A 13,840-nucleotide genomic window follows, 5' to 3' on the forward strand; every position below is an offset into this window, starting at 1 on the left:
TATGCACAAGAATATAACTACTATAATACTGCTCCTATATACAAGAATATAACTACTATAATACTGCTCCTATGCACAAGAATATAACTACTATAATACTGCTCCTATATACAAGAATATAACTACTATAATACTGCCTCCTGTATACAAGAATATAACTACTATAATACTGCTCCTATATACAAGAATATAACTACTATAATACTGCTCCTATATACAAGAATATAACTACTATAATACTGCTCCTATATACAAGAATATAACTACTATAATACTGCTCCTATATACAAGAATATAACTACTATAATACTGCTGCTATGTACAAGAATATAACTACTATAATACTGCCTGCTATATACAAGAATATAACTACTATAATACTGCCTCCTATATACAAGAATATAACTACTATAATACTGCCTCCTATATACAAGAATATAACTACTATAATACTGCCTCCTATATACAAGAATATAACTACTATAATACTGCTCCTATATACAAGAATATAACTACTATAATACTGTCTCCTATATACAAGAATATAACTACTATAATACCGCCCCTATATACAAGAATATAACTACTATAATACCGCCCCTATATACAAGAATATAACTACTATAATACTGCCTCCTGTATACAAGAATATAACTACTATAATACTGCTCCTATATACAAGAATATAACTACTATAATACTGCCTCCTATATACAAGAATATAACTACTATAATACTGCCTCCTCTATACAAGAATATAACTACTATAATACTGCTCCTATATACAAGAATATAACTACTATAATACTGCTCCTATATACAAGAATATAACTACTATAATACTGCCCCTATATACAAGAATATAACTACTATAATACTGCTCCTATGTACAAGAATATAACTACTATAATACTGCTCCTATATACAAGAAGATAGCTACTATAATACTGCTCCTATATACAAGAATATAACTACTATAATACTGCTCCTATGTACAAGAATATAACTACTATAATACTGCTCCTATATACAAGAATATAACTACTATAATACTGCTCCTATGTACAAGAATATTATTACTATAATACTGCTCCTATATACAAGAATATAACTACTATAATACTGCTCCTATATACAAGAATATAACTACTATAATACTGCCCCTATATACAAGACTATAACTACTATAATACTGCTCCTATGTACAAGAATATAACTACTATAATACTGCTCCTATATACAAGAAGATAACTACTATAATACTGCTCCTATATACAAGAATATAACTACTATAATACTGCCTCCTAGATACAAGAATATATCTACTATAATACTGCTCCTATATACAAGAATATAAATACTATAATACTGCCTCCTATATACAAGAATATAACTACTATAATACTTCTCCTATATAGAAGAATATAACTACTATAATACTGCTCCTATATACAAGAATATAACTACTGTAATACTGCTCCTATATACAAGAATATAACTACTATAATACTGCCTCCTATATATAAGAATATAACTACTATAATACTGCTCCTATATACAAGAATATAACTACTATAATACTGCTCCTATATACAAGAATATACTATAATACTGCCCCTATATACAAGAATATAACTACTATAATACTGCCTCCTCTATACAAGAATATAACTACTATAATACTGCCTCCTCTATACAAGAATATAACTACTATAATACTGCTCCTATATACAAGAATATAACTACTATAATACTGCTCCTATATACAAGAATATAACTACTATAATACTGCCCCTATATACAAGAATATAACTACTATAATACTGCTCCTATGTACAAGAATATAACTACTATAATACTGCTCCTATATACAAGAAGATAGCTACTATAATACTGCTCCTATATACAAGAATATAACTACTATAATACTGCTCCTATGTACAAGAATATAACTACTATAATACTGCTCCTATATACAAGAATATAACTACTATAATACTGCTCCTATGTACAAGAATATTATTACTATAATACTGCTCCTATATACAAGAATATAACTACTATAATACTGCTCCTATATACAAGAATATAACTACTATAATACTGCCCCTATATACAAGACTATAACTACTATAATACTGCTCCTATGTACAAGAATATAACTACTATAATACTGCTCCTATATACAAGAAGATAACTACTATAATACTGCTCCTATATACAAGAATATAACTACTATAATACTGCCTCCTAGATACAAGAATATATCTACTATAATACTGCTCCTATATACAAGAATATAAATACTATAATACTGCCTCCTATATACAAGAATATAACTACTATAATACTTCTCCTATATAGAAGAATATAACTACTATAATACTGCTCCTATATACAAGAATATAACTACTGTAATACTGCTCCTATATACAAGAATATAACTACTATAATACTGCCTCCTATATATAAGAATATAACTACTATAATACTGCTCCTATATACAAGAATATAACTACTATAATACTGCTCCTATATACAAGAATATACTATAATACTGCCCCTATATACAAGAATATAACTACTATAATACTGCTCCTATATATAAGAATATAACTACTATAATACTGCTCCTATATACAAGAATATAACTACTATAATACTGCCTCTATGTATAAGAATAGAACTACTATAATACTGCCCCAATGGATAAGAATGTACAGTATACCAATGGAGCATCAGTTTAGATAACAATGTGTCACAGACAAGTAAACCTGAGTAACACTTGAGACGCTTCTTATTTTTATTTCTGGTTTACACTGTCAGACAAATATTTACCTTGTGACTGTAGATGAGTTTGGGATTATTTGGCGGTGTTATTCTTATTTCATATCAGTACTGGGAATCTCTCTTTAGAAAAAGTGGTTGGAGCACAAATTCGTGATGGTGCCTGAGGTGACACATGACTGTATATACCAGGCTCAGCTCTGTATACCGTCACACTGTGCAATGTTCTCCCACATTTTTTCATTATTAACATAAGTATATCTGCATGGTGCCATGAGTACTTTCCGTGACGTCTGATGTTGCTGAGCAACCCCACATCCGCGCCTCCTAAATCCAGGTCCTTGTTCTATCTGCTCCAAGACTTATAACCAAACTTCACTTGGTTAGAAGGAAGACTAAAATAATCTCTATACACTATAATACCGTATATGTATCTGAATATCATCTACTGAGGGAAGGCAAATAACCATGAATAGGACTCCAGAGCTGTACTCACTATTCTGCTGGTGAAGTCACTGTGTACATACATTACATTACTTATCCTGTACTGATCCTAAGTTATATCCTGTATTATACTCCAGAGCTGTACTCACTATTCTGCTGGTGAGGTCACTGTGTACATACATTACATTACTTATCCTGTACTGATCCTGAGTTATATCCTGTATTAGGATAAGTAATGTAATGTATGTACACAGTGACCTCACCAGCAGAATAGTGAGTACAGCTTTAGAGTATAATACAGGATAGAACTCAGGATCAGTACAGGATAAGTAATGTAATGTATGTACACAGTGACCTCACCAGCAGAATAGTGAGTACAGCTCTGGAGTATAATACAGGATATAACTCAGGATCGGTACAGGATAAGTAATATAATGTATGTACACAGTGACCTCACCAGCAGAATAGTGAGTACAGCTCTGGAGTATAATACAGGATATAACACAGGATCAGTATAGGATAAGTAATGTAATGTATGTACACAGTGACCCCACCAGCAGAATAGTGAGTACAGCTCTGGAGTATAATACAGGATATAACTCAGGATCAGTACAGGATAAGTAATATAATGTATGTACACAGTGACCTCACCAGCAGAATAGTGAGTACAGCTCTGGAGTATAATACAGGATATAACTCAGGATCAGTACAGGATAAGTAATGTAATGTATGTACACAGTGACCCCACCAGCAGAATAGTGAGTACAGCTCTGGAGTATAATACAGGATATAACTCAGGATCAGTACAGGAGAAGTAATGTAATGTATGTACACAGTGACCTCACCAGCAGAATAGTGAGTACAGCTCTGGAGTATAATACAGGATATAACTCAGGATCAGTACAGGATAAGTAATATAATGTATGTACACAGTGACCTCACCAGCAGAATAGTGAGTACAGCTCTGGGACCCCCCCACTGATCACAAAAACAAAAGTAAAATGCCCACCAGAACAAAAGGAGGCCAACTCACATATGTAACCAGTGCTCCACTACTAAGTCTGGCAATGCTCGGAAGCCCCATACAGAATTACTGCAGCACTTACACACTATTCTCTGTTTATCCTGGGGGACTATTTTCTTCCTATTCTCAGAAATGTTGGGGGTCCATCAGTTTAACCTTTACCATCCTGCCTGTTATCGCGTATGCTGTATGATAGGGTGATAGGGTTCTTAAGATGGGGATACCCCTTTAATAAACTCTATTTATAAAATATTAGGAATATCATGCAGCTAAGAGCGATCCTCCGGGGCTCACATCTCCTTGGTGCTTCACAAACGAAGGAAAGTAAACATTGTATCTTGGCTGCTTCGTCATTGGAGCTCTCTATGCAAACAACTGGAAATAGAGGTAATAGAAGACACCTCATTAAAGGGGTATTCCAGAGGGGAAAAAAACATTAAAATCAATTGGTACCAAAAAGTTAAACAGATTTGTAATTTACTTCTATTAAAAAATCTTAATCCTTCCAGTACTTATCAGCTGCTGTATACTACAGAGGAAGCCGAGTTGTTCTTTTCAGTCTGACCACAGTGCTCTCTGCTGACACCTCTGTCCATGTCAGGAACTGTCCAGAGCAGGTAGGTTTGCTATGGGGATTTGCTCCTGCTCTGGACAGTTCCTGACATGGACAGAGGTGTCAGCAGAGAGCACTGTGGTCAGACTGGAAAAAACTACACAACTTCCTCTGGAGCATACAGCAGCTGATAAGTACTGGAAGGATTCTCAAAACAACATAGTTACCACCATTGCACTTTTCAACATATGCGGTTCTGGGCGAACGCCTTAGACCAACGGGCTCTACGGACCCAAATCTACGGAGTACATATAAGTACTGGAAGGATTAACATTTTTAAATAGAAGTCATTAACAAATCTGTTTTACTTTCTGGCACCAGTTAATGTTAAAAAATATGTTTTCCACCGGAGTACCCCTTTAAGGTTCTGATATCAGATCGAATCTGCTTAGAGCAGTGTTTCCCAACAAGGCTGTCTCCAGTTGTTGCAAAACTACAACTCCCAGCATGCCCGGACAGCCGAAGGACCAGGGACAAAATCTGCATAGAGTAGTGTTTCCCAACCAGGATGCCTCCAGCTGTTGCAAAACTACAACTCCCAGCATGCCTGGACAGCTGAAGGACCAGGGACAAAATCTTCCTAGATCAGTGTTTCCCAACCAGGATGCCTCCAGCTGTTGCAAAACTACAACTCCCAGCATGCCCAGACAGCCAAAGGACCAGGGAAAAAATCTTCTTAGAGTAGTGTTTCCCAACCAGGGTGCCTCCAGCTGTTGCAAAACTACAACTCCCAGCATGCTCAGACAGTCGAAGGACCAGGGACAAAATCTGCATATAGCCGCGTTTCCCAACCAAGGTGCCTCCAGCAATTGCAAAACTACAAATCCCAGCATGCCTGGACAGCCGAAGGACCAGGGACAAAATCTGCCTAGAGCAGTGTTTCCCAACCAAGGTGCCTCCAGCTGTTGCAAAACTACAACTTCCAGCATGCCTGGACAGCCGAAGGACCAGGGACAAAATCTGCCTAGAGCAGTGTTTCCCAACCAGGGTGCCTCCAGCTGTTGCAAAACTACAACTCCCAGCATGCTCAGACAGTCGAAGGACCAGGGACAAAATCTGCATATAGCCGCGTTTCCCAACCAAGGTGCCTCCAGCAATTGCAAAACTACAAATCCCAGCATGCTCAGACAGCCAAAGGACCAGGGACAAAATCTGCCTAGAGCAGTGTTTCCCAACCAAGGTGCCTCCAGCTGTTGCAAAACTACAACTTCCAGCATGCCTGGACAGCCGAAGGACCAGGGACAAAATCTGCCTAGAGCAGTGTTTCCCAACCAAGGTGCCTCCAGCAATTGCAAAACTACAAATCCCAGCATGCCTGGACAGCCAAAGGACCAGGGACAAAATCTGCCTAGAGCAGTGTTTCCCAACCAAGGTGCCTCCAGCTGTTGCAAAACTACAACTCCCAGCATGCTCAGACAGCCGAAGGACCAGGGAAAAAATCTGCATATAGCCGTGTTTCCCAACCAGTGTGCCTCCAGCTATTGCAAAACTACAACTCCCAGCATGCCCGGACAGCCGTTGGCTGTCCGGGCATGCTGGGAGTTGTAGTTTGCAACAGCTGGAGGAACCTGGTTGGAAAACACTGGCATCGTTTTTGTATCTTTCTGAAGTTTCATAGGTTTTTTAGGACTGTAATAGCAAACATACTAAATGTCATTGCCCGCCCCTTCCCCCCCAAAAAGTGATATAACTTAGAAGTCATGTTTACAACCCACATATATATATATATATATATATATATATATATATATATATATACATACACACACACACACATCTATATACACACACATAATTACACATACACACATATACATATACATATATACACACACACCTATATACACACACATAATTACACATACACACACATCTATATACACACACATAATTACACATACACACATATACATATATACACACACATAATTACACATACACACATATACATATATACACACACACACATCTATATACACACACATAATTACACATACACACACACACACCTATATACACACACATAATTACACATACACACATATACATATATACACACACACACACATCTATATACACACACATAATTACACATACACACACACACACCTATATACACACACATAATTACACATACACACATATACATATATACACACACACACACACATCTATATACACACACACACATCTATATACACACACATAATTACACATACACACATATACATATATACACACACACACACATCTATATACACACACATAATTACACACACACACAAATATAAAATTCCTCCATTACAAGACGGACGTCATCACTTTTATTCTAAGGATTAAATTCTCAAAGACTTTATGTGTAAAACGAGACAAATCAAACACCACTAAAAACACTACTAAAAATACACACACAAAAAAAGTGCTACATATTTAAATCCCCCACCAAACAAATACACAAGAAATGCCTGGGCTCCTGCAGCTGGTATTTCCACATTTTACAAGTGGCTAGGACGCAGTGTTTCCCAACCAGGGTGCCTCCAGCTGTTGCAAAACTACAACTCCCAGCAGTCTTTCAAACCTTTAGACAGAACATAAAAACTTTTCTATCAGTTTTTCCCAACCGGGGTGCTTCCAGCTGTTGCAGAACTACAACTCCCAGCATGCCCAGATAGCCAAAAGTCAACCTTTTGATTGCTTAGGGCAGTGTTTCCCAACCAGGGTGTCTCCAGCTGTTGCAAATACTACAATTTCCAGCATGCCTGGAACAGCCTTAGACAGAACATAGAAACTCCTATGCCAGTGTTTCCTAAACAGTGTTCCTCCAGCTGTTGCAAGACTACAATTCCCAGGATGCTTGGGCAGCCTTAAACATGACATACAAACTTCTATGCCAGTGTTTCCCAACCAGGGTGCCCCCAGCTGTTGCAAAACCACAACTCCCAGCATGCACAGACAGCTTTAGACAGAACATAGAAACTCCTATGCCAGTGTTTCCCAAACAGTGTGCCTCCAGCTGTTGCAAAACTACAACTACCAGCATGCCCAGACAGCCTAAAGTTACACTAGTAACTGCTTGAGCCAGTGTTTCCCAACCAGGGTGTCTTCAGCTGTTGCAAAACCACAACTCCCAGCATGCCTGGACAGCCTTAGACAGAACATACAACTTCTATGCCAGTGTTTCCGAACCAGGGTGCCCCCAGCTGTTGCAAAACTACAATTCCAAGCATGCCGGGACAGCCGTAGACAGAACATACAACTTATATGCCAGTGTTTCCCAACCAGGGTGCCCCCAGCTGTTGCAAAACCACAACTCCCAGCATGCCAGACAGCCTTAGACAGAACATAGAAACTCTTATGCCAGTGTTTCCTAAACAGTGTGCCTCCAGCTGTTGCAAAAACTACAACTTCCAGCCTGCCCAGACAGCCAAAGGTTACACTAGTAATTGCTTAAGGCAGTGTTTCCCAACCAGGGTGCCTCCAGCTGTTGAAAAACTACAACTAACAGCATGCCCAGACAGCCAAACGTTACATTAGTTATTGCTTAAGGCAGTGTTTCCCAACCAGGGTGCCTCCAGCTGTTGCAAAACCACAACTCCCAGCATGCCCAGACAGCCAAACGTTACATTAGTTATTGCTTAAGGCAGTGTTTCCCAACCAGGGTGCCTCCAGCTGTTGCAAAACTACAACTCCCAGCATGCCCAGACAGCCAAACGTTACATTAGTTATTGCTTAAGGCAGTGTTTCCCAACCAGGGTGCCTTCAGCTGTTGCAAAACTACAACTCCCAGCAAGCCCGGACAGCCGAAGGCTGTTCGGGCATGCTGGGAGTTGTAGTTTTACAACAGCTGGAGGCACACTGGTTAGGAAACACAGCTGTAAGTGAATAAAAACACAGACGTTCTACTCAGCAACCCCCAACGTAAGGAGTTGCAAAAGCCAAATAGTAAAAGAGGGTGGTAAAAAGAAGAGTAAACCTCTCCAACACAATGTAACCATACAATGCAACAACGTAACAATACACTGACTACAATGTATCCGATACCAAGGAGGATAAAGTGATGCCACAACCTAAACTTCCTGCACACAACCTCCCCCCACCCCCCAGCACTGAGACCCTCCAGGGAACAAAAGGTTACAGAGCAAGATGGATCCTGCAATCTCATCCCAATCCTGACCATAGGGTTCACCTTATGGTACCCACCTTAAATAACCTGTGAGCATATATATATATATATATATATATATATATATATATATATATATATATAACAACAGAAGCATCATCTGCTGCAAGAGGTGGTGGGCACCGGGTGCCATCCCCTTGGCATGGACTGGGGGTAAGTTCCATAGAACAACATTAGGAGTTGCAGAGGTAGCAATGTATCCAGCACAAATAGTTCACTGTGCCAGGAGGTATTTTAGGGAGGGAAGGATAATTTTAACAAGCCGGGGTTCCATGCCAACATACTCTGCCCACTGGAATTCTTGAGATGTAGAAGGGCATGGTGCAAGGGAGAGGGGAGAGAAGAAGGCCTTGCATAATAAAAGAGATACAATGTATCAATAAAGAAATACTAATGTATAAACAAGGATGGAGGAGGAGGGGGGTGCATTCCCACACCCTAAAGAAGAGGCCTCTTCCTCCAGACAGCAACAGGCCCCTGGGTATTTGCAGGGTTGGCACAGTGGGTCAAGCCCCCCCCCCCCCCCAACCCCCACACCCTAAAATAGGAAAAAGCCACCCACACTCACCCCACTGGACTCTCTCCTTCTTGCAAAGGGGTCTTCTCTGTGCCAAAGGAAAAAAAAAAGGGTCTCCTGTGACTGTGTGCAGAGGGGGCAGGGAGGGTGCTCCTCTCCCCCCACCCCTCCCAGCTCAGGGTGAGAGCTCAGAGGGCCACTGGTGAGAAGGAATCGGGTGTCTATGGAGCCCCAGACGGGCGGCAGGGAGATGTGAGGCAGCCAGGGAAGGATGAGGGGAGGAGAGAAGGGAGGAGGGAGCCAGAGAAACAAGAGCCTGCAAAAGAAGGGAGGGGGAGAGAGCAGGGAGGAGGAGGAAGGGGGGAGAGAGCAGGGCTGGGGGGTCCTGATTCCTTACACCCCCTGGGGTGCTAGCCACACTGTAGTGTTGTTACAGTGTATAAGTTGACAGGGCTGTACTGTATATAAAGTGGATACATTGTATAGAGGATGCAGCAGGGCAGTGCACACAGCCTTATGGTGTTACAGGAGAGGATTAGAGGGGGGGATGTGACCCTGGGCAGAAGGAGAGATATTATGTAAATACAATAGAACAGTAGGGAGGCTATGTGGGCCCCCAGCAGCAGGCCATCTGTTGTGGAACTACAAGTCCCAGCACTGCAAGGGCTAAAGAATAGAGAACTGACAATTGTTGCATTATGGATCTGTTATGGGAATGATTGTATGGATTAAACATCTGGATCGTTCATGGCCAGGCTTGCCAGGGCATGCTGGGAGTTGTAGTTTTGCAACTGTTGGTGAGCCACAGGTTGGAGCAGTGTTTCCCAACCAGGGTGCCTCCAGCTGTTGCAAAACTACAACTCCCAGCATGCCCGCACAGCCGTTGGCTGTGCGGGCATGCTTGGAGTTGTAGTTTTGCAACAGCTGGAGACACCCTGGTTGGGAAACACTGGCTTGGAGACTATTGCTTCAGAGGATTATGGGCAGCCTGTCAGGACATGCTGGGAGTTGTAGTTTTGCAACTGGTGGTGAGCCACAGGTTGGAGATCACTGATCTATTCATCTTGGGGAGGCTGTCAGGGCATGCTGGGAGTTGTAGTTTTGCAACTAGGGGTGAGCCACAAGTTGGAGATCACTGCTCTATTCATCTTGGGCAGGCTGCCTGGGCATGCTGGGAGTTGTAGTTTTGCAACAGCTGGAGGCACCCTGGTTGGGAAACACTGGTTTGGAGACTATTGCTTTAGAGGATTATGGGCAGACTGTCAGGACATGCTGGGAGTTGTAGTTTTCCAACTGGTGGTGAGCCACATGTTGGAGATCACTGCTCTATTCATCTTGGGCAGGCTGTCCAGGCATGCTGGGAGTTGTAGTTTTGCAACAGCTTGAGGCACCCTGGTTGGGAAACACTGGCTTGGAGACTATTGCTTATGGGCAGCCTGTCAGGACATGCTGGGAGTTGTAGTTTTGCAACTGGTTGTGAGCCACAGGTTGTAGATCACTGCTCTATTCATCTGCTGGCTGTCAGGGTATGCTGGGAGATGTAGTTTAGCAACAGCTGGTGAGCCTCTGGTTGGAGACCACTGTTGTAGTGCGTCATGGGCAAGCTGTTAGGGCATGCTGGAAGTTGTAGTTTAGCAACAGCTGGTGAGCCACAGCTCGGAGACCACTGCTGTGGTCCATTGTGAGCAGGCTCTGGAGCAAGCTGGGATATGTAGTTTCATAACAGCTGGAAAGCCAGAGATTAAAGACCACTGCTGTAGTGCATCATAGGCAGGCTATTAGGGCATGCTGGGAGTTGTGGTTTTGCAAGAGCTGGAGGCACCCTGGTTGGAGACCACTGTTGTAGTGTGTCATGGCCACGCTGTTGGGGCATGCTGGAAGTTGTAGTTTTGCTACAGCTGGAGAGCCACATGTTGGAGACTCATGTTGTAGTGCATCATGAGCAAGCTGTTCGGGCATGCTGAGAGTTGTAGTTCTGCAACAGCTGGAGGGCCTCAGATTGTAGACCACTGCTGTAGTGCATCGTGGAATCATTGCTGGGCCTGTTAAATGGTGTAAGGGAAATGAGAACGACTAGTGGGAGGAATAGAAATGGGTCTATGGTCAGCTGTAGACAGTCCGGGGTAGGACCCCAGAGCTGGGCGCCAATTGGTGCCAACAAGTCCCTTAGCCTGGACCTGGGTATTCAGATACAGGGCCAGGGTAGAAGGAAGAAAAGCCAAAACCCTTTCCCACCGAGATAAATGTCCCTTTAAATTGAAAGGCGTCCTCGTCCGTGCTGGTGCTCTGGCAGGCCGGCCCGCTGCATTAATCCCCATCTGCTGTCCCCATCGCTCACCAAGGTTACTCTGCCTTATCCAAACACATTTTATAGGCCAATACCTTTGCTTTATGTGATTATTATTTTAGTGACAAATACCATAAAACCAGGCCCTGACCTCGCGGCGTCCTAGGAATGTTGCAAAACTACAACTCCTAGCATGCCCGCACAGCCGTTGGCTGTGCGGGCATGCTAGGAGTTGTAGTTTTGCAACAGCTGGAGGCACCCTGGTTGGGAAACACTGGAATAAATAGATGATTATCAGCCAGCAAGGTTATCCTGAAATAGAAAAAAAAAACAGAGCTGATTTCTTCCAAAAACAGCGCCACCCCTGTCATCAGGTTGTGTTTGGTATTACAACTTGGCTATATTCACTTTGCTGCAATATCGCACATAACCTGAAGACAGGGGTGGCGCTGTTTTTATAAAGAAAAAAAATGAAAGAAGAGATCTGATTGGTTGCTATGGGCAACCGGTCAACGTTTCCTCACTTATTGGTAAAGAATTATCAAGAAATGTGCCGAGATAAAGTTGCCCAGTTGCCCATAGCAACCAATCAGATCGCTTCTTTCATTTTCAACAAGGCCTCAGAAAAATGAAAGAAGCCATCTGATTGGTTGCTATGGGCAACTGCTCAACTTTCACTTTGCACAATTCTTGATAAATCTCCCCGAATGAGTAAAGAAAAGTATTTACAAAGTCGCTCAACATTTTAGGAATTTTAACTCCACGATGTTGTCTATTTTTTCTTTCAGAGGTGGAGTTTCCCTTTAAGTCTCCTCACCTTCCTGCTCCATTTGTTGACAGCCGTCAGACATACAGCAATCAATTGACTCACCGGAACATTAAATGTGTATAATGCAAGTGATAATGATAAGTCTGATGAGGGGGAGGGGGGTGGTGGTCTCTTGGGGACCCCCCAGACCATCATTAGCCTGTTTTTATTTCCTCGCATCCCAGACAATAGAGAATGACAGTGAGTAGATGTCGCCAGCAGTTTGAACTAATGGAAATATAATAAAATCAGACAGCGGAGGCTGAAGCGGCGGCATTGACCTCCTGGTTACCGTGCACGATGTGAGCGCCGGAGAATTGGATAAAAGGTTTATGGTTATAAAGTGATCTGCTTAGGGGGCACTAGGAGGCCGGAAGATACATCAGACAGCTGTGCCCAATGCATGGCGGTGGTCTCCAAACTGTGGATCTCCAGCTGTTGCAAAACTACAACTCCCAGCATGCCCAGACAGCTGTGCCCAATGCATGGCGGTGGTCTCCAAACTGTGGACCTCCAGCTGTTGCAAAACTACAACTCCCAGCAGTTTGGAGACCAAGGCACTGTATTATAACTTATATATATGTGTGGTATGGCAGCGGGGTGTGTGGTGCAGAGCAGAAGTTGTTACCCTAGGGGCAGATGGTATTAACCCCTTGTGTTTGTGACGCCAGGGCGTGGTTTAGCCTTAACCACCCGAAGGTATACAGCTGGATCCTGGGCTAGGCACGGGGGGCAATGAAGACACCGACCGGACTTGAGGCGGCAGGACGGACTTGAGGTGGCGGGACCGGACTTGAGGCCACGGGACCGGACTTGAGGCCTCCACTGCTCTGGACACACACTGCCGCAGGACCGGACTTGAGGCCACGGGACCGGACTTGAGGCCTCCACTGCTCTGGACACACACTGCCGCAGGACCGGACTTGAGGCCGCTGGACCGGACTTGAGGCGGCGGGACCGGACTTGAGGCTTCCACTGCTCTGGACACACACTGCCACAGGACCGGACTTGAGGCCGCGGGACCGGACTTGAGGCCTCCGCTGCTCTGGACACACACTGCCGCAGGACCGGACTTGAGGCCGCGGGACCGGACTTGAGGCCTCCACTGCTCTGGACACACACTGCTGCAGGACCGGACTTGAGGCGGTGGGACTGGACTTGAGGCCACGGGACCGGA

At 42.9% G+C, this 13,840-nt stretch overlaps 1 protein-coding gene across 3 annotated transcripts in view; it reads right to left on the bottom strand.

Annotated features, from left to right (window-relative positions):
• The window catches only part of EPN2 (epsin 2), an 82,491-nt gene that overhangs the window by 52,324 nt on the left and 16,327 nt on the right, over positions 1-13,840 (bottom strand). For 2 of the 3 annotated variants that reach the window (XM_056535561.1, XM_056535558.1), the window contains exon 1: positions 9,620-9,853. The exons of the other annotated variant lie outside the window; for it this stretch is intronic. The gene's annotated coding sequence lies outside the window, so the exon portion shown is untranslated. Of the gene's footprint in view, positions 1-9,619; positions 9,854-13,840 lie in introns of those variants that run through there. 3 annotated transcript variants of the gene reach the window in all.

The sequence above is a fragment of the Hyla sarda genome, chromosome 8, assembly GCF_029499605.1.
Source record: "Hyla sarda isolate aHylSar1 chromosome 8, aHylSar1.hap1, whole genome shotgun sequence".
NCBI classification, from domain to species: Eukaryota; Metazoa; Chordata; class Amphibia; order Anura; family Hylidae; genus Hyla; species Hyla sarda.